Below are 24,805 nucleotides of genomic sequence, written 5' to 3'. Positions count from 1 at the left end.
CCTTCCTCTAGAGTTGTGCCTCATTACATAACAAGGCTAGATCCAGTCCCTTCTTCCTGTTATGATTCTTTCTAGTGGAACATTGAACTTGTAAGATCACCATTTCCTTTCATAGAGGAATGCAATTACCAGAAATGATACACAGCAGCCTCTAAAACATGTGAGAACCCAGAGTTCCAGGCATCAGTGAACCAAGAATACTGAGTACACAGGTTTGTCAACAAGACATTGCAAGATTTTTTTATTTTATATCCACCAGGCTTATCATTGAAAAGTTTTGTTACTTCAGAATTCTAAAATTTCCAGAGTGGAATTTTTCAAAACCTCTTAAGCAGTCATGTACATGGATGATGTGGTTTGACTCTGATGCTGGATTGTTATAATAAAGGATATGACTCTATTGTTTCATCCTTATCTCTACATTAGTGAGCAGGAAGCACCCTGTATTCCACTTCTAAGTCATAGATAACTGAAATTAACCAAGAAGAGATTTATAGCCTGTTATTAAAAATGCAGAGATATAGGAACTACATATCTCTATGCTTGACCTCAATTACAGTCCTTAAAACAGGGCAAGTTGCTGTCATTTTGTGTAGGGGTCAGTTAGTGTCTGCATATGGCATTGACTTTAAGAACTATTGTGATTCCAGGATGATGTATAAAGGTGATCGGATTGCACTGTTCTCAAGCTCCTCACTTCTCAGAGAATGACAGTAAGCCAGGTGATTGTGAAACCTATAGCTGGATCTACCAGCTGACTTCAGATCAATTACAAAGAGCCTTGTCTTTAGGAATACATGGCAGAATGCCTGTTCATGCATACCTTGAACAGAACATGCAATTGTACACTTGCATGCACATTTGTGATTAGGTATACACAGTCATGGCTATGTGGTAATCTTTTGGTTTCCTTCCCTTATCTGAAAATATTTTTCCCTAAAACATATCAGTATACATTCTGATTATTGTTACCCAGACACTGTGATGCCCTATGAAGCAAGGTATACCTTTTAAGGTAACAATGAGAGCAAATGAATGGTGAAGCCAGGTCAGCTGCCAAATGGGGTTGCAGAAATACTCTTACACAGGGCAGTTGAGGTTGTATGACAGAATACTAAGTTGTTTTTGTTGTTTTCTTGGAGGAAGGGGTAATGTTTTAGAGTTTTCTCAAAGGCCTGAGAACACAGATCTGTGTTTAAGAACTTGATTGGCGAATAGGTTCTGTGACACCTCAAATAGGGACTAAAACTTTGTCAGCCTAGCATGCCACTCATCTGTAAAATGAGCATGAAGAATCTTCCCATTTGCATGCTTTTGTGAACATTAATTGTGATAATAGGATGCTTTTAGCACAGAGCTGACAGAATTCTTTCTCAGTGAATAACAGCTGTTTTCATTATTGCTACTGTTCACAGAACAGTATAAAATTTCCCTTGACTTCCAACCAGCTTCGAAGGATCTTAGGGAAGTGACCATACTGTTTTGTTTTTTCTCCCTCTTCAAACTATTTTCCACCCTTTGCAATAGTCTCATCACTCCCACTACTCATTCTGATCCCTGCATTCCCCTTCACCCCACCCACTCACCTGGCCTTGGCTAAATACCAGTTCAGTGAGGCAGGAAGCTCAAGGTGTAGTTTTGTGAGATCCTCATAAAGCCCATGGACTTTGAAGACATGTCAATGTCTAGTGGTATATGAGGGAACTTGAGGTCTCAGAAGTTCTGCAAGATGGTTGCATTAGAATGACTTCCATTTTAGCCAAACTTTCTCCTATAAAGGGCCACTTTCCTGAAGAGGAGAGGAGAGAGGCCAAAGATGAAAATAACTCTCATTGCTGCCATGCTACAATACCAAGCCTCCAGCCACATTCTCCAAGGGAGAAAGGGTGGCAGTACTGTGGACTGAGACACCTTTAGGGAAGACACTAATCCTAACTGATTCTTACTTTCTCTGGTGCATAATGTGGGGTGATCCATGCCAGTCTGGAACAATGAAAAGTTTGCATTCTCCTCCCACCAAATACACTTTCACATGTGGCTGCTGTGCTGTTAAATCCTCTCTAACATTTGGAAAAGATTTCTGACTGAGTCTGTTGCTTGATTTCCCTCATCTCTGGGAGGGATTAGATCTCTTCCTCCCTCTTTGGCATGAGTACAAATATTTGGTGCTTGGGAGATATGGATGTTGTACCTTGTTAGTCAAAGGGTAAATTTTATCCTGAGCCTCCACACTGGAGAAAGATACAAGCTCTCAGAGAGGGGAGCTAGGATGAGCTACCCTTATTGGTGTGAGCAGTGGTGTGACAGCAAACACTGGTCACTTACCAATGGAATAAGCACAAAAGTTTTACTCTTCTTAAACTTCCCCTTCTCATCTAGGAAGTACTGGGGGTTGAAATCTCTGAAGCTAAGAAATTTGGGTCTGTCAACATGGAGCACAGCATAATGAAAACATCAGTGCCCTAGTAATGAAGAGGAGGGAGGTTTAGCAAGGCAGTTGAAGAATAAGTGTGGAAAGCACAGGGTTGTTAAGTGAATTAGAGAGCCTGGGTTAGGAAAATTGAGAGTCATGGGAATTGGGATCCTCTTTGGGAAGAGCTTCTATATTAGTGTCCATGAGACTGAAAGATTTGGGGACATATGGGTAGTGTTTCCTGAAGCAGGAAATTTGAGGTCAAGAGAATTCATATTCTCTGAAGCAGGATGTCTGAGTATAACAGAACTTAAATCTCCTAAGACAGGAGGTTTGTGAATAAGCAGCTCAGGCCTAAAGATGCAGAAGAATGGAGTCTTTGGGAGGTTCACATACACTGAGTCAGGAAATTGGGGGAATAGCTTTTAATACCCTGATGTATTATTTTCATGGGAAATAATGACCCCATACACATTCCTCTGTAGCCCTTCTGGGTTTTTCCTTGACCGTATCCTAGTTCCAGATCTCAGAAGGGAAGATGGACCCTATGTCTGCCAGACCCTCTGCAGTTCCTAGCCCTTTATTCTGGCTTAGACTCTGCTTGAAATGTTCCTCCCTCATTTTTTCCTTTTAATTCAATTCAGTTGTCACTTTTTCAATGGTAAGCATATTTAACAACAGAGGGAAAGGGAGAGACTGTGGTAAAGACAGAGATGTCAAGATGCAGTATGTCAGAGAAAGAGACAGATTTTTTTGAGACACAGATACAGAATTAGTTAATGAAAGTATCTTATTCCTTCTGCAATTCTCAAAGATTCCTATAGAGGTATCCCTTCTCTTGATCTTTTGAATTTAGACTGCTTATAGCCCCATTCTCTTTCTGCACAGAAGGGAGACTGTCATGCAGGTGGGGAAGGAATTGCTCATCCCCCCAACAACAACTTAGTCCTATTTATACAGGTATCTGTCTGATAACCAGAGTAGTGAAGATTAGAGAGCATGATAACATAACGCATCAGCCTTAGAGACAGAGAGACATGGGTATGACCCAGGATCCACTTCCTTGCTGTGTGACCTCAACAAAGTCATTTACCCTCATTGGAATGCCATATCCTCTTTGGGTATTGGGTAATTTTAGAACCTTGTTCCCAAACTGTAGTGGGTGTTAATAGATGAAAAAGTTTAAACACTTAAAATGTTGCCCCACAGAAGGTAATACTGAGCATTGGTTGGTATACTCATTGGCTTGTCCATGTCCTCCCCTCAATAACGGTTCATTAGATGGTTAATTATGATTGGGCTAGTGGAGATTATTATGATAGAAACCAAGTTGATTTAGCCTCTATTTTCTACTCTTCAATGGTAAATTTCCCTGAGCCTTGATTTGGGGCTCCCATGTTGGCTGATGGGTGAACTTCCTGCATGCAAATGAGAAAGGAGTCAAAGAAATCACATGGCAAATTGGGATCCAGGGTGCACTGGTTCTGCTCCACCCTCTTGGTTATGAAGTTCTTCAGCCCCAGCAGGTTATTAAAGGCCTATTGCTTTGGTCCTGGCAGGTGCTTCATCACTAAATAGAATATCTCACCGAGCTGGGAGTGGGGAGAGAGTACATGAAGAAAGACAGTTGTCAGGTAGCAATTAATGGCAGCATGTTCTCTCTCAAGGCAATTAATACAGCAAGTTCAATATTCTTGTTCACATGTCTAGGTTTTAGGTAGGGTTGGTGGCACTATACATGCAATTATAAATGGGGGTTAAGTATAAGGAATATTATTCAAGATTTAAGTGAAATGGATTGGGATACATATTCAAGTTTCAGTCATTCAGGTGAGGATATACTACTGAGCTATTCTGGTTCAGCTACAAGGGCATCACCTATTAGGTGCTATGATCTCAAGTGGGCTACATTGTATTTGGCTGTCTATATATTAACTGGATTAAAATTGGGGATATTTTATGGGTTTTCAGGCATTAGAGTGAGACTGAGGGTCAGTTGTTAACTTGGGGTTAATAGTTATTCATGTGATTAGTTTCCAGGTGAACTGAATAGAGGCCACCTCTGGAAAGTAAGGAAAAGGGATAAGTTGGAGACATTAATTGGATGTTCGGTGAACAACCTATCCAGATATTTTTATCTTCAGTTATTTTGGTTGTAGTATCTATCCAGATGTTCATGTATGGATAAGTAGGGAACACTGGTGGAAAGTTTCCATTGAGCTGATTTGGTATAGGAGTGCTGAGCTCAAATGATTTCCATGGCCAGGATTAGTTGCATTAGTAGCATTAGTTGCACAAGTGGTTATGTTGTTCACTTGTACACATTTGGACACTCAGAAAGAATAAATAGGGAACATCTGTTAGACATTAAAGTACATTGGGAGGGGAACACTTGCTGCATGTAAAGAGCTGATGGGAGGACATGTATCTCACTTCCATTTGGGAGTTATCTCTTGAGATATTTACGTGTTCTTGGAAAACGGATATGGCATGCCTAACATAGGTACTGGTGCAGCTGTTCAGTTATCCAAGAGTGGGTTTGGTTTGAGGGACCTTCTTGGAGGACTATAGAAGCTTGGAATACTTTTAAATATGGGGACTTAGTTGTCAGTTTCTGGTAGGGGCCTGGTAGATCCGAGCTTAAATAAATTACCTGGCCTGAGAATAAAGATATAAGTTTCATGATTCCAAGCATTCTCAGTAATGATAGGAACTCTTTGTCCTTATAATCAAGGTGGTCTCCAAAGACAATGAAGCCATAATATTGCAGACTGCTTTGCTCAGGTAGAAGGTGGGATCAATAAAGGCACCTGTGAGGGATGTTGGGGACAGGAGGAGAAAGGAACTGGGAAAGAGTTAACTGCATAGTGTGATGCCAATCTGAAAATTGCAGGAAGGCACTACAGTGGTGATCTGAACTTCCAGCACCAGATCCCAGACCTGACAGTGCAGATGCCTTTTCCCAACCTCACCCACATTCTGTGCAACAACATGCGGTTTCTTCCATTGGTTATTTTCCTTCTCTTTACTAAGCAGTCCTGGCTCCAATGCTCACCTCTTGTGCCCTGAAAGATTGCCATGAGGTAGCTTGCTTCCTCCTGGATATGCAGCTCTATGCTATGCTTGCCCATGCCAAAATCACAAAGGGTAGTAATGCAGAAGTGCCTGAGTTGCTTGGTCACTCCCCAAGTGGCAGAAATCAGAGAGAAGATCCTACCCCTGATGGAGTTCCTGAGATGAAATTATTGGGAGAAAGATAGATACAACCTGAGAATTGGAGAGGATAAGAGATACAAACACATGAAATTCAAAATTGTGGATAGGATGCACATATAACCTTCATGCTTCTCCATGAGATAAAATCAAAGCAACTGTACAGCAGCTGCTTATTTAGATAAGTGACTGTGGAAGAATGCTGAATCTCAGGAGTGAACAGAGACATAGAAAAATGCAGAGACTCTGGATACTGGAGCACAGAGATGAATAGATTTCCTCAGCATTTGTAAGGCAGTGGTATATAGGAATAAGGGAGGGTCTCAGTACAACTAACATTGGAGTAGAAAAATATGGCCAACACAGACAATAGTTTGGGAATCTACATAGTGGTCTGACTCTGGAAAATTCTCTGCACTGTGACCTGGAGCCATCTTGAGACTCTCTTGTTTGAGTGCATAGTTCTTTGAATCAAGGACCCTGCATTTTAGTGTTTCTGGTTCTCTCTGGTAATTTTGCTTCCCTATCTCAATTGTTGATGCTTTGGCCATCAGTTTGGTTGCAGAAAGGAGTCTCTGTCACAAACCACTGAGAAATGCACTCTTGGGAAAGTGTACTGTGATGTGTAAGAGAACAGAGAATGTTTCCCTTTTAGTTTTGGGATTTGTAAAGCCAGTTGCAGAAGCTCAGATGAAGAAACACATATGTGTGATTTTGTGTATGACCTATGTTTCAGCACAACATATTTTGTATGGTGGATTGCACCGAGTCTACCTCTATCCTACTCACAATGAAAGTAGTTCTTTCTCCATAGCCATTCCCTGTCCTACTTTTTGTAGCACAAAAGGTTCTGGGGTCACTGATATTTTGAAGTGCCCAGCATCAGCACAGCCCTCAGAATGTGCATTGCTATAGGTCCAGACAGAAACTGAATCAGATGATTTTTCCACTCCATTCTGGCTAACAGATGCACTGCGGTATTAGCATCTGACATACACTAAGTTGTCTTGGTAATTCTCGGTAAAACCTTGCCTGAGTGCTGTGTTCTGCCCTAGCTTGTTGAAGTGTGACTGCTGAGAGGTATTCAAAATGGTTCTTGCCACAAACTATTCCTAATGGTCATCTGGTGATCACCAAAAAGACAGAAGAATGGAGTGAATAATTGCTGGCCTTTGCTCTCTCCAAGGGGTGGACAGCTTAGGGAAATAAGGAATGAAACTCTGATTTGCATAATTTGTAAATATTCACTTTTACTGGTGGGTGGTCCCTGAAGACTCTGGTTAGAAGATTCTTAGACTCTTGCATTCTGAACAAAGGAGTGAGTGGAGATACACTGATTCTAAATCAGAACAAGTCTTTATTGAAAGTAGAGAGAAAACATAGATAGGAATTTTAAAGAAAGCATTAGAAAAGAAAGGCAGGGGGCACCAGCCAAATGGTTCAGAAGACAAGAAAGCCTGAGCTTTGTTGGAGGAGTGATTTATATACTGCAATGGGAGGGAAAACTCTGGGTAGTCTTTACAGAGTGGGCTAGGATGGGTCTACAAATTATCATTTGTTCCATCCACCCTCAGGATATGGTTTTCATTCCTGTGTCTTTTTGTATTTGTTGTTTCAGGATGTTGCTGTTGACATATCTTAGGGTGGATAGTTCAAAAACACCTTGTGACTTCCTGTGACCTTGGTGGGTTATCTTGAACCTAATGGAGGCTGTGAAGTGCTTTTCTCAGATACCATACAGAATCCTCCATTTTTGGTTCTTTTTGCATATCCCCATTGTTTCATTGGGCTGGAACAAGAAAGGGGTTTCTTCTTTTCCTATTACTAGCCTGCCTCAGGATAGATAAATTTCTAGAAATCTTGAACCTACAAAAATTGAACCTAGAGGATATAAATGACTAAAAATGATATATACTGAGCAATGAGATTGAACCTGCAATAAAGAATCTTCCAACAAAGAAAAGCACAGAAACCAATGGATCCACTACAGAATTCTACCAAACATTTAAAGAAGCATCAACACAAATATTCCAAATATTGCTCCATAAAATGGAAAAGGAAGGGATGCTACCAAACTTTATCTATAGAGCCAGGATAAACATGATGCCAAATTTTTTATTGTTTTATTCATATGTGCATACAACGCTTGGGTCATTTCTCCCCCCTGCCCCCACCCCTTCCCTTACTACCCACTCCACCCCCTCCCTCTCCCCCCCACCTCCTCAATACCCGGCAGAAACTATTTTGCCCTTATCTCTAATTTTGTTGAAGACAGAGTATAAACAATAATAGGAAGGAACGAGGGTTTTGCTAGTTGAGATAAGGATAGCTATACAGGGAGTTGACTCACATTAATTTCCTGCACACACACACAAATTTTACAGCAATTTTCTTGAAAAACAGAAGTACAAAAGTTCTCAACAAAATGCTTGCATATAAATACAAAAGCACATTAAAAAGATCACACAGAGAGGGACCAAGATGTTAGATAGCTGATAAATCAAGGAACCCAGAATACTCATGAGTCTGAAAGAATACTTCAGATTTGTGGTAGCAAGGATCTGCAATCAAATACTTTTTTTGTCGGATAAGATATGACCTATACATAGGGGAAAATAATGTATAATGACTGACCTGTAAATTATCTTTTTATAGCATATAGCAGCTCCAGAAGCCTGGGCACTGTGGACCAGCTACAATGCCAGCCCATCTACTGGAGATCTAGTTTTTTCTTTTTTTAAAATCTTTTTTCCTTTCTCTGAAGAGCAAAATCTCAACTCAGCGAACTGCAGAACAAGTTCTATAAGCATCTTGGATGTCCTGAACCCACCAAAATTTGTGGACACAGAACCTCTGACTACTGCCTACTTGCACCAATCCAGGCTGACCCCTGATACCACCAAGTGAAACTACAACCCCACCAGGTGAACATGCCATATCACCTGCTCTGTAGGGAACCATACAGTCCAGTGCAGTTTGTGGGCAGATTGTACCTCTCCTGATCAAAACTGGTGGCCTAATAAGTAGAGGGAAAATTTCTCCTCTGCCTGGTAGGAGTGGGGTGGAGTACTGATCTGATCCAAGTCTGTGTGCGTGGGGTGGCCCAGCTGCAGCCTGGGGTAAATAACAACACATTTGATCACCTTTAGGGAAACTAGTAGCAAGATGAAACTAACAGCCTTCCCAGAGAAAAGTGGTTGACCAAAAAACTCAATTCTAGCTTCCAGGCTTGACCTGTGGGCAGAAGGGGCTGGTCACTGCTCACATATCAGTTCCTCGCAGGACCAGTTCAGAGAATCCACCTATAAGAAAAAAACAAGCTGATGCAGATGCGCCCTCTCCCAGGAAAACCCTGGGCTCAAACACCCTGAGCAGATTCCTGACAGCTATTTGATAGAGCGGGGCACCATTCACTGCCACACATGCCAGATATCAACTTTAGGGAGGACCAGGGACACAGAGAAAGCCCCTGTCAGAAAGGCAACACACAGATCAGAAACCAGAGGAAAGATCCCAGAGCACTCATTGAACTGAGAGAAGACCCACTCCTCTCCATAACAAGGAAGAAATTTGGACAATAAATATTTATTTAAATTTTTTTCTTTTTCTTTTATTGGTATCTATCTCCTTTTTTTCCCATTTTGTTCAAATTTCAATTTGCTTAGCTCTCTCTTGTTCCACTTTCCTCCTTCTCCCCCATTTTTCTTCTTTTCTTTCTTCCTTTCTTCTTCTTACCTTCCTTTTTTCTTCTTACCTTCCTTTTCTTCCTCTCCTTTGCCTTCCACTATCCCTACCTCCTTCACACTAACCACTCACTGAGTAGTCTATTATACCAAGTTTACACACTACCCCTATCCTCCCTATCCTTCTGCAATCCCTGATATAGCACCTCCCCCACAATGACTGAACTACACCTTTACACACATTAAGGCCTTATTACCCCATAGTTCCCATACCTCATACCTCTTCACCCCCTCAGTCCATGGCTCCCTTCCTGCCTATTCTTCTGGCATCATTATTTTAATTACCTAAGTATCATTTTCTATGCAAACAACTGTTATCTCCCCACCCCCCAACTCCCTGTTTATAGATAATATTGCCAAGGGTTTTATATATTATGTAAATACTGGTTTGGAATTGAATCCATGAATTTATTACTGGTAAGTTATACCTCCAGGTCAGTGAACAGAAATATTACAACAACCTAGCTAACAATTAAGCTAGCCAGGGCATAGAAATTAAGTAAGGGAAAGATAGTATGTGATTAAACCCCTCAACTAACTAATCAACCATACATGAGCAAAGCTCAAAACAGACAATGGAGGGAGAAAAAAAGGAAAGGGAATATGACTCCTCAAAAGGCAAACAATTACATTAGAGGATTTGGTGGAAAGTGAAGGGAGTGAATCCTAAGTTGCTGAGATCAGAGGAGTGATGATAAAGATGTTTAATGAGCATAAAGAAGAGCTTAAAGAGGACATATAAAAACAACTCAATGAATTCCAAAAGAACGTGGATTAAAAAAGTGGAGAAGATGCATAAACAACTAAATGAACTCAAGGAGGATTTTAACAAATTCTGAAACAAAACCAAGGAAATTACAAAAAAAAAAAGAGAGAGAGAGACAAATAAAATAAAAAGACAGTACAAGATATAAAAGAGAAGCCAAACAAAGATATGGAAAGTCTCAAAAAATAAAAAAAAATCAAACAGAAACCCTGGAAACAAAAATTTCCTTAAGTCAAGTAAAAAATACAGCTGAAAGCCACTCCAGCAGACTGAGACAAATAGAAGACAGAATTTCAGGGCTCGAAGACAAAATAGGTATTAAAGAAAAAACAGAAGAATACTTAGACAAAGGACTGAACAACTGTGAAATGAAAAGAACTCTGCAACTCCATCAAAAGACCAAATATGTCAATAATAGGCAATGAAGAAGTGAAAGCCAAAGGTATAGGTAATATGTTCAACAAAATAATAGCAGAAAATTTCTAAAATCTTGAGAAAGAGATGTGCATTCAGGTACAGGAAGCCTCCAGGACACCAAACAGACATGACCAAAATAGAACCTCTCTATGGCATATTATATTTAAACAACCAGCACAGAAAATAGGGAAAGAATATTGAGGATGGTAAGAGAGGAAAATCAAGTAACATATTAAGGCAAACCCATTAAAATAACAGCAGATTTCTCAACAGAAACCTAAAAAACAAGGAGGCCATGGAGTGAGGCATTTTGAGCACTGAAAGAAAACAATTTTAATCCTAGGATATCTACTCAATAAAGCTATTACTCAAAATTAAGGGAGGAATAGAAACCCTCCATGATAAACAGAAACTAGAACAATACATGACCCCTAAACAAGCACTCCAGAAGATTCTGAAAGACATCCAACACATAGAAGATGAAAACAAACATAGCTATGAAGGGATTGAAAATATTAAATCTCAAGAGAAGAGCATAAAAATAATTAGAAAGTAGCATAGAATTAGTTGCACACACATAAACCCTTACACAACAAAAGCAACTAAATGGCAGGAATCACCACATACCTCTCAATATTAACACTGAATATAAATATAAATTGTCTCAACTCCCCCATCAAAAGACTTCAATTGGCAACATGGATTAAAAAAGACAATTTATTGTTTACAAGAAACCCATCTTATAGATAGAAATAAGCATTGGCTTAGGGTGAAAGACTGGAAAAAGATTTACCAAGGTAATGGCTCATGAAAACAGGCAGCATGTACAATACTTATATTGGATAAAGTAGACATCTAATCTAAATTAGTCAGAAGAGACAAAGAAGGTCACTTCATACTAGCAAAAGGAGCAATCCATCAAGTGGAAATAATCATTGTTAATGTATATGTGCCCAAACTTGATGTACCAAACTTCATTAAACCCACACAACTTGGCATAATAACACAAATAGACCTAACACTGTGATAGTGGGAGCCTTCAGTACTCTACTATCACCAATAGATAGGTCATCCAGACAAAAAAAATCAACACAGAAAATAGAATTGACTGACCATAGATCAAATGAACCTGACAGATGCTTACAGAGTATTCAATCCTGTATTAGCACAATATACATTCTTCTCAGCAGCCCATGTAACTTTCTCAAAAACAGGACACATTCTAGATCACAAATCAGGTCTTAACAAATATAAGAAAACTGAAATAACCCCCTGCATACTGTCTGACCACATGCAATAAAACTAGAAGTCAACAAGACAAGAAACAGCAGAAAATACTCAAAACACCTGGACATTAAGCAACAGGTTGCTCCATGATCAGTGGGTCAACAAAGAAATAAGGGAGGAGAAAAAAAAGTTCCTGAAATTTAATGAAAATGAAAGTAGAACCTATCAGAACCTATGGGATAGAGCAAAGGGGGTGCTAAGGGGAAAGTTTATAGCTATGAATGCATATATTAAAAACACAGAAAGATCCAAACTAAATGACCTAATGCTGCATTTTAGCAATAACAAGAACAAGCTAAACTCAAAACTGGCAAAAGAACAGAAATAATAAAAATGGGAGCCAAAATCAACAAAATAGAGGCCAAAAAGCCATACAAAGAATCAACAAAACAAAAAGCTAGTTATTTGAAAGGATAAATAAGATTGATACATCCCTAGCATATCTGACTAAAATAAGGAGAGAAAAGAACCAAATTAAGAAAATTAGGAATGAAAAAAGGGAGATCACAACAAATACCAAGGAAATCCATGGACTCATTGGGGACTATTTTGAAAAACTATATTCAAATAAATTGGAAAATCTAGAAGAAATGGACAAATTTCAAGACACATACATCTAAAACTGAACCAAGAGGATATTAATCACCTAAACAGATCTATAACATGCAATAAAATTGAAGAAGAAATAATCTCCTTAAAAGGATAAGTCCAGTGCCTTACAAATTCAGTGCTGGATTCTACCAGACCTTTAAACAAGCACTAATACCAACATTCCATAAACTTCTCCATGAAAAGAAAGGGAAGGAATACTGCTGAACTCATTCTAGGAAGCTAAGTGTTACATTCACCTCAAAACTGGACAAGGACACAACAAAAAAAGAGAACTATAGGGCAATCTCTTTAATGAACTTAGATATAAAAAAACTCAATAAAACATTTGGAAACCAAATTCAACAACATATCAAAAAGATCACTCATCATAATCAAGTCAGTTTCATCCCAGGGATGGAGGGATGATACAAAATACACAAATCATTAAATGTAATACAGCATATTGATGGAAGCAAAGACAAAAACCACATCATCACCTCAATGAATGCAGAAAAAACTTAACATCTTTTCATGATAAAACCTCTGATGAAACTAGGAGTAAAAGGAATGAACCTCAACATAATAAAGGCTCTATATGACAAGCCTATAGTCAACAACATACTAAAAGGGGAAAATGATAAATAAACACACAGAAAGACAGTAGTTAGGAATAAAATGGGGATTGTTGCCTGGAGTGGGATTCAAGGGGATATTGAAGTAGATTTTATTTGAGAATCTGAAGAAGTCTGAAAGGGAGGAGAGGGGGAGAAAGAAACAAGGGAAAGCACAGAAACTGATGATGACAAAAGGAGAAAAACATCAGGTGAAAATACAGGAACAGGATGCCAAAAGGGAAACCTCAAGGGGTTCTAAGAGATGAATACATCTAGGGAATGAAGAAATTTCCAGTGAGAGACAAAAGGTAGACAGAGAGGGGCAGGGAGACACAAGACACAGAATATCTGAGACAGGACAGATATAAAAATAGGGAGAAGCAATGATGAAGAGAGATGTGGAGAGAACACCAAAAAAAATGACTTTGCCCAACCTCAAGTGAACGGTTGAGTTGTGGGGGAAATAATGGTTGAATAAAGCCACCTTACGTCCCTGGTTACATACCACACATAGTATCCTCTTCACCATAGCCTTTAGGGAATCATTCAAAGGTGGAATGCTCCCCTCACCTGCCAAATTCCTCAGCCTGATCCAATGGAGCCTCCTTCACTGCATCATATCCACACAGCACCATGACCTGGTGAGATCCCAAGAAGATGGTGAAAATGGGGGGGGTCATAGTGGTGTTTGATCTGCTGCAGAGTGGAAGAGATTAGAGGGGACATTGCCTGAATTATGCCAGAATCCATAAGTGATGTATTGAATGCATTTCACTCCAGCCTTACAGTTGAGGAATTGTACACCCCAAGAGTTGGGCATTCTTTCCTAGAATCTGGTTCCTGTACCTTCAAAAGCCCCCATTCATAAGATTCTGTCTCATCCTGGTCAATATCCCTCCTCAAAAATCCAGTCAAAATTTGTAAACCCCATGCAACCTCATCTCGTATATTGTCAATCTGGTGACATCTTCATGAGGCAGGTATACATCTGTTTCATGTCCAACTGCACATATTCCTGATGAAGGGCAATGGGCTAGGCCATGAAGGCAACTTCTCTCAGAGTTTCTTCTGCAGCCAGACAGATAGCAACAAGATGGCATTCAGGAAGGCCAGCACAGTCATGAGAAATAGCGCTGAGTCCAGCATGGTGGCAGTGAAGGTGAAAGAAAGATAATGATATCTGAGACAATTTAACTTTATACTCTGTGGGATACAGGGTAGCCTTTGATTCTGATTATATAAGTGTTTCATTGCATCTCCCAATCTCATCTGTCAATACCTACCCTGCTTAGGTTGTAAAACCTAAACACAGGAAGAGAGGAAGAACCTCTGGGAAGATCCACAGACAATAAAAGTTCAGCCTTAATTCATAGAAGTGGAAGGGAGGTGTCTGAGGACTCTGGGTTTATGTATGCAGGAGAACAACTCCAAAATATTTGCTTGATTGATACCTGAGATTTGTGTTTGGACTCTTACACTGAGAAGAATCCTGATAGATGTGGATTGGAGAGACAAAAACAGAATTGAAAGTCCTGGATTTTATTGGAATAAGCCAGAATGTATGGATGTGAATTTTGGAGTCTTTCAGTGAGGAAGAACACTTTCAGCAACATATGAGGAAGCATTCTGGAGTTGTAGATTTGAGGGTCTTGAGATGAGAAGAGCTCACATTTATGGGTATGGAGTTCCTGGGAGGAGTATATTGGTAAGCCCAACAATATCCTGGAGTCTGTACCTGTGTCCAGGTGTTGACTTGCTTGGCTTTATCCCCTCTCTTACTGTGTCTTCATGTCCAGGGTGCCCATGAGAGTCTCAAAGTGAAGTCAGGATGGGCACTATGCCACACAGAACCTCCACTTGCCATGTTTGGATGGGAAAATAGTGGAAGACTCCAGTCCCATTTCAGTTGAACTTTGGACAGAACTAGAGAAACTTTGGGTCAGAGTTCTCTAAGGGGCACCCAGGAATTGGAAAAATAGCAATATCAATCACCAACGTTATAAAAATCCAGCTTTCCTAAGGGGTGTAATTTATACGGAGCCCAACTGGCTTACTATGGAGATTCTCAGGATTGTTTCATTATCATTTTTCCCCATTTTGTATATGGGTTAAATGAGGGACACAACACCCATCAAAAAGAAGTACTGGTAAATTCACAGCAATTCAGGCACCTTTGAAAGTCATAGCAGTTGTGATTTTTTCAGAGTCCCTATCTGTAACTATTCTAGGGAGACTTACTGACTGGTAAGCATTAGTATTGCAGATGAAAACTCTTTACACTACCTTCTTGGTCCTAGACTCAAAGAAGAAGATTCATGAAGTAGCTGCAATTCAAGTTTCTCATACACTTATTATCCACTTAGCTTTCCATTTTTCCTGTCTTCACCCGTTTTTCGATGTCTGTCCCAGATAGGCATAAGTAGCAAATGAACAATCCCAGCCAGATGCTAAGGAAGTGATTGAGCTGGATGAATCCAGGATATCCCTCCACCAGAGGAAGTGGAGGGGAAAGTTCCTCCTCTTGGGAACTTTTCAGGAGAAATGACTTGGTAAGACATGACATGCAAGGATCCAGAAATGACCTGAGAAGACATAGTACCTAAGAAGTGCCTGATTAGGCCTGTCCCTTCCAGGCTTTTCTTCACCCTCTGGCCATTTTTTTTGGCGTTCTTCACCACTGTAACATTTTCTAAATTGACTTCAGATACCCCACTTATTTTGTATCAACTCTTCTCATATCTGATTGCTTCATTCCTAGGTTAACGCACTCAGAACTATGACCTCAGGAATATAAATACACAAAGCACATGCTGAGTGACCCTTTGACAGAAGGTCCCATAGTAAGGACATGGGGTCAACTGCTATGCAAAATTATGCACCCAGGAGAAGACTTTTCAGGGAAGGAAGGTCAGTGTCTCCCTGGACACTCCCTATGCTTAGTTAATGAGAAATTTTTACATCAGAAAGTAGATAGGAAAGTGCTTGGTAGATGTGGTGCCATTTCTGCTCTGACTTCAGTGATAACCAAAGTACTTGTGTGCGTGGAGTTACATTAGTGTTGGACTATCATAGCATAGAATTTTCCTCCTTTCTTATTTTTTCAGAATAACATTTCAGGTTCTAGTAGCTGTAATGGTCTTTGGGTCACCTGAATTTTCTGCTCCCTTACCTGTCCATGACTCCAATCTCTAAATCAGAATACAAGATTGTGTCATGGGCCCAATCTATCACCTATTAGGTTATCTGACATTAGGTCCTGACAAATCCTTATCTTATTCCTAAATCTCCTTTCTCCTTTCATCCATGTAAATTTTCATTGGGAGAATAAAGGGTTATTTTACTTATACTTCATATAGAAGCCTTGGATAACAAAAGGATCCACTCAAGGGAGAAAGATATTTCACAGCTAAGTGCTAAGTGATCTTGCAGTACCCATGCTTTCACTGACTTGTCTCCTAACGCTGTATATCGAGAAACGCAAATCTCCACTGAGCCATGGTATCTCAGAAAAGAATGTATAGTCATCCATGTAACACTTAAATGGATGAAAGGAATAAGGATTTTGTGCCCAGGTATGACTCCTTCCCTTGTTCATAACACTATTATACATGCTTTAACTATAAGTCTAAGTTGATTAGGGAAAAATTTACGGTTTTGAAATTTTTATTCTTTTCTTTCATAAATTAATTGTACAAAGGGGCTCCATTGTGATATTTCCATATAAGTACATAATGTGTTTTGTTCAATTTCACCCCCTTTTTTCACTTTAATTACCTTCCCAGTTCAACTCATTTTTAGTGTGTTTTGTTATGCTATTTTCTTACGTATACATGAGGTAAGTGATCACATTCATAGCATCATATTCACATTTTCCCCACTCCCTTGCTGCTGGTTCTTCTCACCAGAGTCACTTTCCACAATCATGTCATATAACTGCTACTGCTGCTGCTAGTATCACCACAACCACCACCACAACCACCACCACAACCATCACCACCACCACAACCATCACCAAAACCACAACCATCACCACCACCACATCATCACCTCCACCACCACCATACCACCGCCATACCACCACCACCACCACAACCACTACCACCACCATCATAACCTCCACCACCACCATACCACCGCCATACCACCACCACCACCACACCATCACCTCCACCACCACCATACCACCACCATACCACCACCACCACCACCACCACAACCACTGCCACCACCACCACAACCACCACCACCATACCACCACCTCTACAACCACCACCACCATCACCACCACCACCATCACCACCACCACCGCAACCACCACCACCACCACTACCACCATCACCACCACAACCATCACCTATTACTAGATTCCACATATGAGGAAAACATGGAAAATTTGTCTTTTTGAACCTGGTATATCTCAAGCAACAATCTGATTTCCACTTCTATCCATTTTCCTACAAACAATGTAATTTCTTTCTTCTTATAAGGAAGAGTAATATACTATATTTTTTTCTATTTAACAAATGTTGAACAACTAAGGGAATTTCATAGCTTGGCTGTTGTGAATAGAGCTACAATAAACGTGGATGTGCAGGTGACTTATATTCATTTAGATATATGGTCAACAGTGGTACAGCATTCTATTCTATTTATTCATTATTATTCATTCTATTCTAGTGAAAATTCTATTTTTACTTTTGTGAAACACTTCCATACTGATTTCCATAGTGGCTTCACTAGTTTACACTCTTACCAACAGTGGATAAGGGTTCCTACTCCACCACATCCATCCCAGAATTTTTTGTCATGACTTTCTTTGATGAGAGCCAATCTGATTGAAGTGAGATGGAATTTAAGTGTTGTTTTGATTTGCATTTTCTTTAAACTGAAGAATGCTGAATACACCACATGTATTTGTTGGTCATTTGTACTTCTTTTGAGAAATGTCTGTTCAACTTATTTGCCCATTTATTAATTGGAAAAATAATTAATTATTAATTATTTGTTCTTTTCACGTTTAATTTCATGACTCTTAATATATTCTGGATGTTAATCCTGTGAGGAAAAGATTGTAGTGGTTTACTCATGGATTGGGAATTTTATTAGCATATATTTATTGTTCCAGGGTGTTTCATTCTGACATTCCCATACATGCTTACAATGTACCTTGGTGAGCTTCACCCACTCCCCTTCTCCACCCTCTTCTAAAAAGAATTTTAGCAGGTTCTGTTGTCATACAACCATGACCATATTCACCGTCCTTCATCTTCTCCATTCACCCTCTCACTAGTATCCACCTCCTCACAGGATATGTTTTGCATTCCTGTCTTTCATTTTTTAAAAGAGTATACAGAATGAGATATATTTTAGCTTATACATTTATTTCAAATTTTCACACTAATATAGCATGTGACATTTTTATGAAACCTCATGCATTGATTTCTAGTTTAAAGAAGTTTCAAAGTATGCACTGATTGTTTTACTTTATACCTTTAATCATTACTCTTACTGGGTTATATTGATATATGTCTCACACTTTATGTTTTAGCTCCATTTATTTTTAATGTGCATATGTAAAAGTAAATGATTCCTTTAAAAGAGTATAAAAGCCATTACCAAACCAAATAGTTTTAACTTCATCATTTGTTTGTAATTCTTCTTTCATTGAGAATCCAATACAGTGGTAAATCATTAACAAATTACATAAAAAGTCATTTCCACTTAGAAATTCAAAACAGCTATTGCAAGGGTTTAACATTTCATGGTAAATCATAAATGCATAATGCTTGCAAATAGTGCCAAAAGAGTACAGAAGTGGGTGTACCCCTAGCAAACAAATGATATTCAGTAAGCAATGATTATAAAGTAAAATGAACCATATTGCATACTAATAAAATGTTCATTTATCAAAAACACAATTAGTATTAACATACATGCACAAAACAGCAGAAATGGAAAATACACAAAAGAAACATGAGTAAAATGGAAAGTAAAAATAAATACTTCAACAACAGCAGTTGGACATATTATCTACTAAAGATATCCTCCCTGTCTCCTTCCCATCCTCACCCTTACTACCATTACTCTTCCAGGACCATGAAAATCCATCTTTGTTCCAATAGACAACTGAAGATATTGGAACTGTACCAGTAATTGGTCCTCATTTGATATTACTGTATTTCAAGGCTAAAGCTTAACAGCTCTGATAGCATTAGCAACTTGGCCTCCTTGCTCTATGTGGAACAGAGGGTACCATTCAGCAACTTGAGAAGAAGAAGCTGAAGGGCTTACTATTAAGTTAGTACTACCCCATCTAAAGACAAGAATACACTCCAGAGTTCAACTACCACTCAATCATCTATAATCTTTCAGAAAACTCCAACTAATGGGACACAGTTACAGTTAACTGATTTTTGACAAAGGAGCCCAAATATGTAGTGGAGAAATGAAAGCCTCTTCAGCAAATGTTGCTGGGAAAACTGGATATCTGTATGGAGAAAACTGAAACAAGAGCCATGGTTTTCACCCTGTACAAATAGCAACTCAAAGTGAAATAAAGACCTTAATAAAGACCTGAAACTTTGAACCTCATACAGGAAAGAGCAGGGAATATGCTGGAATTAAAAGGATGGGGAAATGAATTCCTAAATAGAACTCAGATGGTTTAGCAACTAAGAGAAGGGACTGAAGACTGGGACTACATGAAATTAAAAAGCTTCTGCACAAGAAAAGAAATGGTCACCAGAGTGAAGAAGTTCCCCAAAGAATAGGAGAAAATCTTTGCAGGCTGTAGATCTGACAAGGGAATACTAACCAGAATATACAGGGAGTTCCAGAAACTAATCTCCCAAAAAATCAATGACCCAATGAACTGAACAGAACGTTTTCGATGGAAGAAGTCCAAATAGCCCCAAAACACATGAAGAAATGCCCAACATCCCTGGCCATAAAAGAAATGCAAAACAAATCCACAGTAAGATTCCTCCTCACTCCTGTTAGAATGGCCGTCATCAAGAACGCAAACAACAAAAAATATGCGGAATGTAAATTAGTACAATCACTATGGAAAACAGTATGGAGGATCCTCAAAAAATGAAAATAGAACTGCCATATTACTAGCAATACCACTCCTAGGGATATACCTAGAGGAATATAAGTCATGTTACAATAAAGGCACCTGCATACCTGTGTTTATTGCAGCATTATTCACAATAGCTTAGCTATGGAAAAAGTAAAGATGCCCCACTACTGAAGAAAGCATTAAGAAAATGTGGTACAATGGAATTGTATTCAACCATAAAGAAGAATGAAGTTTTGTTGTTTGCAGTTAAATGGATGTTACTAGGGATCATCATCTTAAATGAAGCTAGGCAGGTTCAGAAAGCCAAAGTCTGCACGTCTTCTCTCATATGTGGAAAATAGACACAATACAAATACAGGCAATATTATGAAAAACGGGTAACACTAAAGGAAGGTTACATACAAGAGAAGGAGGGTAAAAGAACAAAATTAAGAAGATGATATGGTTGATGTACTTTCTATATGGAATGAATACAGACTTTTGAAACATTGAATTCAACATAAGAAGGAGAATGATGAGGTAGAAAGGTGAAAAATAGAGGAGATGATCCAATCCAGGTTATAATACATATATATACATGGAAATGTCACAAGGAAATTCCCTGTATAGGTATATCAAACAAACAAAAAAATTTTTTTTTTTACAAAATCAGAGAACAGGCAAGCTGAACAATTTCTGTCCAGGGAATTTTTACCAGTGGGAGTGGGGAAGATGTAGGAAAAGGGTATGGGAGGGTGAATATGGTGTACTTAGTGTGTACACATGTATGTGAATGGAAAAACAGGACTTGTTGAAATTATCCCAGGAATGGGGGAGGTAGGATAAAGAATGATGGAGGGGGTGAATTCAAGTATGATACATTTGATATGTTGTAAGAACTTTTGTAAATGCTGCAATGTACCCCCAGCAGAACAATTAAAAAAATCTGTAGCCAAAATTGCACTCATGGGAGGAATACTGATAGAAAACATCTAAAATAAAAAATATGTCTCTGGTGTCCCTTCTTCCTACTTTTGCTTGAATTCTGGGTTAGGGCAAAATAAAACAAAATAAAAGGAATATAAACAGGAAAAGAAGAAGTCAAATTATTCCTATTTGTAAGATTCCTCTTACATCTGCTAAAAATTTTTAGCAACTTAGCAGGATCCAAAATCTACATAAAACTGCAGATAACAAAATCTACTGATACAAAATCATTATCTTTTCTATGTACCAAGAACATGGATAACAAGAATTTGGGAAAATATTCCAGGCATAATGTCCTCAAACAAACAATAAATAACAATAAAACAAAGGAAAAAAACCCACCCAAAACCCTAGATATAACCCCATGCACAGAGGTGAAAACCCTCTATGAAAAGTACAAATCATTTGAGAAAGAATTGAAGAACACACTGGAAGGTGGAAATACTTCCTGCACTCATTGATAATCAGAATTCCTATTGTGAAAATGGCCATATTACCAAAAGTGATCTGGAGATTGAATGCAATCCCCATCCAAATCCCGATGATGAATAGCCAAAGCAATACTGAGCAAAACAGCAATGCTGCAGGGAAAAAGCTGTTTTAGTTACTATGGTTCTGTAGCTTAATTTGAAGCCATGTGGTTGAAACCACATAGTACAAGAATCCACAGATGGAACAATGGAATACAGTAGAGAACCCAGAAAAACTGGATATTCACATGTAGAAGGCTGAAACTAGATTCATATATGTCACTATGTAAAAACAAATTCAAACTCTGTCAGACTTTAAAACTTTGAAATTACTAGAGGAGAACATAGAGAAAACACTTCAAGATTAGTCAGAGACAATAACATTCAGAATAGAAATCAATAGATCTGTAAATAATAGTAATAATCAGCCAATTAAATTTCATCAAACCAAAACCTTCTGCATATCAAAGGATACAATTTTCAGAGTGGTGAGACAGCCTACAGAATGAAAGAGACTCTTTCCCATCTATTCCTCTGAGATGAGATATAGAAAGAACTCAAGAAATTAAACACCAAAAGAACAAACGATGCTACTAATAATAGCAAATCCATTGAATGGACAGTTCTCAAAAGAAGAAGTACAGATGGGCAGTAAATACACAAAAATATAGACTATCTTTAGCCAATAAGAAATGTGAGTCATACACTGGTGAGAATGCTGTTCAACCCTGCCACAATGGCAGTCATCAAGGAAACAAACAGCAGCAAATTTTGGCAAGAATGGGGTGAAAGTAAGGCTTGGGCCTGGCAGAGTGGTTCAAGTGGTAAGATCACCTGCCCACCAAGTGTGGAGCCCTGAGTTCAAAATCCAGAGATAGAGAGAGAGGAGAGAGAAATTAACCATCACACACTGTTCGTGGGACTGTAAATTAGCACAGCCACTCTGGAAAAAAGTATAGATTATCTTCAAAAAACAAGACAAAACAAAAAAATCAAATGCAGGGGAGTGGAGCAAACAGAGCACTTATACAGTGTTGGATCTATTCTAACTAGTACAGCTACTAAAGAAAACAGTGTGGTGGTTTCTCAAAAGCTCTGACATGATCCAGCCATATAAAGTACAGGAATATACCAAACCAAATGAAATCATAGACAAGGATGAGAGATACTTGCACAAAGACCAGAATATATAACCACTATAATGATGGAAGGAGGAAAAAAGGAAGAGTGAAAGGCAAAGAAGAGGTTAGAGAGATTTTGGAAACATGACAGAAGTTACAAAAATGTCAAAAGTTCTGAACTGACATGAAGAAGAAATGATAAATAGACAGAGACAGTAGGTCTGGAGAAAATAGGGATTGTTGGGTGGATTCAAGGGAACACTGAAGTAGATTTTATGTGAGACTCTGAAGAAGTGTGAGATGGAAGAGAGGGAGAGAAATAAACAAGGGAAAGCACAGAAACTGATGATGACAAAAGGAGAAAAACATCAGGTGAAAATACAGGAACAGGATGCCAAGAGGGAAACCTCAAGGGGTTCTAAGAGATGAATACATCTAGGGAATGAAGAAATTTCCAGTGAGAGACAAAAGGTAGACAGAGAGGGACAGGGAGACACAAGACACAGAATATCTGAGACAGGACAGATATAAAAATAGGGAGAAGCAATGATGAAGAGAGATGTGGAGAGAACACCAAAAAAAATGACTTTGCCCAACCTCAAGTGAACGGTTGAGTTGTGGGGGAAATAATGGTTGAATAAAGCCACCTTACGTCCCTGGTTACATACCACACATAGTATCCTCTTCACCATAGCCTTTAGGGAATCATTCAAAGGTGGAATGCTCCCCTCACCTGCCAAATTCCTCAGCCTGATCCAATGGAGCCTCCTTCACTGCATCATATCCACACAGCACCATGACCTGGCAAGGTCCCAAGTGGACAGTGAAAATGGGGCCATAGTGGTCTCTGTTCTGATGGGTGTGGAAGAGGTTAGAGGGAACATTGCCTGAATTAGGATAGAACCCACAAGTGAGGTACTGAATGCATTTCTCCCCAGCTTGGGAATTGTACATCCCAAGAGTTGGGCATTCTTGCCTAGAATCTTGTTCCTGTACCTTCAAAAGCCCCCATTTATAAAACTCTGACTCATTCTGGTGAACATCCTTCCTCAAAGCTCCAGTCAAAATTTGTAAACCCCTTGCAACCTCAATCTACATATTGTCCATCCAGTGACATCTTCATAAGGTGGTTTTACATCTGCTTTGTTTTCAACTGCAGGTAGTTCTCAATGAATTGCAATGAGGTCTGTCCTGGTGGCAGCTTCTTCCAGAGATTCATCTGCAGTCAGATAGGTATCAACATCATGACACTCAAGAAGGCCAATAAAGACATTTGAAGCAGCCCTTAGGCTAGCATGTTAGCAGTGAAGATGACAGAAATATGACACCTGAGCCATTTGACTTTAAATTCTGAGGGATGCAAGATGCCTTTGATTCTGATTATACAAGTGTTTCATTGCCTCTTCCAATTTTATCTGTCGATACCCACCCTGCTTAGGTTATAAAACCTAAACACAGGAAGAGAGGAAGAACCTCTGGGAAGATCCACAGACAGTAAAAGCTCAGTCTTAATTCACAGAAGTGGAAGAGAGGTGTCTGAGGACTCTGGGTTTATGTATGCAGGAGAACAACTGCAGACAATAAGATGCTGAAATATACACTTGACTGCTACCTGAGGTTTGTGTTTAGACTCTTACACTGAGAAGAATCCTGATAGATGTGGATTGGAGAGACAAAAACAGAATTGAAAGTCCTGGATTTTATTGGAATAAGCCAGAATGTATGGATGTGAATTTTGGAGTCTTTCAGTGAGGAAGAACACTTTCAGCAACATATGAGGAAGCATTCTGGAGTTGTAGATTTGAGGGTCTTGAGATGAGAAGAGCTCACATTTATGGGTGTGGAGTTCCTGGGAGGAGTATATTGGTAAGCCCAACAATATCCTGGAGTCTGTACCTGAGTCCAGGTGTTGACTTGCTTGGCTTTATCCCCTCTCTTACTGTGTCTTCATGTCCAGGGTGCCCATGAGAGTCTCAAAGTGAAGTCAGGATGGGCACTATGCCACACAGAACCTCCACTTGCCATGTTTGGATGGGAAAATAGTGGAAGACTCCAGTCCCATTTCAGTTGAACTTTGGACAGAACTAGAGAAACTTTGGGTCAGAGTTCTCTAAGGGGCACCC

General features: G+C 39.2%; 1 pseudogene; it reads right to left on the bottom strand.

Annotated features, from left to right (window-relative positions):
- Positions 1-3,762: 3,762 nt before the first annotated feature.
- Positions 3,763-23,979, bottom strand: LOC109678688 (cytochrome P450 2A11-like; annotated as a pseudogene).
- Positions 23,980-24,805: the final 826 nt, after the last annotated feature.

The sequence above is a fragment of the Castor canadensis genome, chromosome 16 (assembly GCF_047511655.1).
Source record: "Castor canadensis chromosome 16, mCasCan1.hap1v2, whole genome shotgun sequence".
NCBI classification, from domain to species: domain Eukaryota; kingdom Metazoa; phylum Chordata; class Mammalia; order Rodentia; family Castoridae; genus Castor; species Castor canadensis.
This window is presented reverse-complemented; position numbering and strand designations above follow the sequence as displayed.